Raw genomic sequence first — 2,313 nt, 5'->3', positions numbered from 1 at the left:
TTTTTTATGACATGCAATGATTAAAAAACTAGCATATATACTAAATCATTAAAAACCAATTAAATATCACCTAATAGTGGGTTGCCTCCCACACAGCGCTTTGTTATAGTCATTTAGCTTGACTTTTGGAGGTGATTTGGCTAGTAATGTGGAAAGCTGGAGCTTGCTGGGAAACAAATCTCCATCTCTTCTCTGCGCTTGTGGAAACATGTACCAGTGAAGCCTCGCATTGCTTCATCTCCTCTGCGCCATTTGTCCTTCATTGATGCAGATGCATTCTCTATCTCTGCAATCTGTCGTCAAGGCTCTCAAGTTGGAACTGATTCCTTATGAGTGTGACGTATGCGTCGTCTGAGATCTCCTCTCCATGGTTGTATGTATCAGACATGTCTGATTTCACCTTTGGTACTACCCTGCCTTGGTTTGTAGCTTCATCGACCGATGTTCGTCTGCGACTGTCGGTCGATTTGTTGTTGCGTCTGTCGATCGATGCTGATGCTTCTGGTCAACGAGCGATGTATCCCTGAATCTCTACTATCTCCCTCTGTATTGCTTCAATCTGAGAAGTCGAAGAACTTATTGTAAGGTCCATTGGGAAAGAGATGTCATCACATCTTCTGTCAAGCCTCTCTACTGTAGTTTCCAGAGTTTTATAGATCCCATCTATTAACTGATCAATCTCTGCTCAGGTGTGAAAATCTTGTTGAGACTTCATCGGATGTGAGTGTTGTGGGTCATCGTCGATCGATGGTGGGTGGTGTCTGTCGATCGACGCTGGTGCGGTTGCTTCGGTTGCACGCTGTGTTTGGATCCTGGCGATGTTTTGTCTCATCTCCTCCATGCATGTTGTCAACCAACTGATGCTATCGTTCAGTGGATAGTAGACACCATCAAGCTTCATCTGGAAATCACCTTCATTCTTTTATTGGGCTCCGCAGACTCCATAGAACATCTCATTGATCTCGTCCTTGGTGTAGATCTCTGGTACCAGCTTGGTCTGTGTGAATGAGCTAGCATGTTTTGGAAGACATATGTAGATATGCTCATCTCTTGAAGCTCTTTCCAGAAGATTTCTGATATCATCCTTGGATACTCTGATGATGTGTTAGTCTACATCTCTGGCATGTCCCTGATCATCTCTGTTGACTCCATACTCATCTTTCTCTTCCTAGTGGAATCTCTTAGTTCCATCACGGTCATATGGCTCTTTTTCTAAATTCTGGACGTCTGTCGATCGATGAAAGGACGTCAACATCGATCGACAGTCGAGTAGGATATATATACTTCTGCTTGAGACGATTGTCTATGCCACCAGCTGTGCAATAGAAATCGTTTGTAACCTTCTGCTGATGTGCTGGATTGTTGCGTTGTTGCATGAGGAGATTTTCTGCTCCATTAGCCATCTGAAGAATGTATGCAATGTCCTCTCTGGATACTTGCAGTGCATGTCCATCTATTGCTCTTGCATAGCCATCTGGGTCCCTAAAAATACTAAATTCATCCTGTATTAGATACTGTTTATCATATTGAGTTTTTGCGCTTACAGTGGATGGTTGTTTCGTACGAATGTCGATCGATGTTGGATGTTGGTCGTCGATCGATGGGCGGTTGACTCTCAAGCAAGGATGGCTGAAATGTGTTCTTTCCCAACAGGTTTCTGCTTGGTGTTGATCTGCTTCGTCGCGTCTTTGCATGTTGCGAACTTCCTAATATGTGAAACACTCATGAAGTTCATCTGCTCCTGGCTCATGTACTACTGTTTCTACTGCATAGCTTTCGTGATGGTGATCATCTGACCAACTGCCAATCGAGTAGTCTCCTTCTCGTACACGGTCGACTCCAGTGTCGATCGATCGGTACTAGGCAATGTCGGTCGATACTCGTTTCGGTTTGTCTGATGAGGATGAGTGTCGATCGATGGTGAGACTATTCTGTCGATCAACGGCGCATTCCTTTTCCAAGAGGAATGGTGGAGAAGTCTATAATCCTCATCAATAATGGCTTTGTACTCTACAGCTCGTTCCTCTTCATAATCCTCATCATACTCCTCTGTATGCATGGTGTCTCTGGTGTGTGTCACCATGATGGGATTGTAGTAGTCGTTCTCCCAATCTTCTGGACTACTGTCGACCGATTCTTCCTTTGGACTGTCGATTGATTTCTCGTGGGCACTGTCGATCGATGTTGACTCGAATAGCTATTTGATGAATGATCAAATCTCTCATTCTTCGAACAAACTCAAAAGGAGGTGACTCGAATCTTGTCATGATATTTCATTAAAAGTTTTTAGGAAAAAAAATCAAGACTAAAGTG

Source organism: Brassica oleracea, chromosome C3 (genome assembly GCF_000695525.1).
Source record: "Brassica oleracea var. oleracea cultivar TO1000 chromosome C3, BOL, whole genome shotgun sequence".
NCBI classification, from domain to species: Eukaryota; Viridiplantae; Streptophyta; class Magnoliopsida; order Brassicales; family Brassicaceae; genus Brassica; species Brassica oleracea.
The sequence above is the reverse complement of the archived record's forward strand: the minus strand, read 5'-3'. Positions refer to the sequence as shown.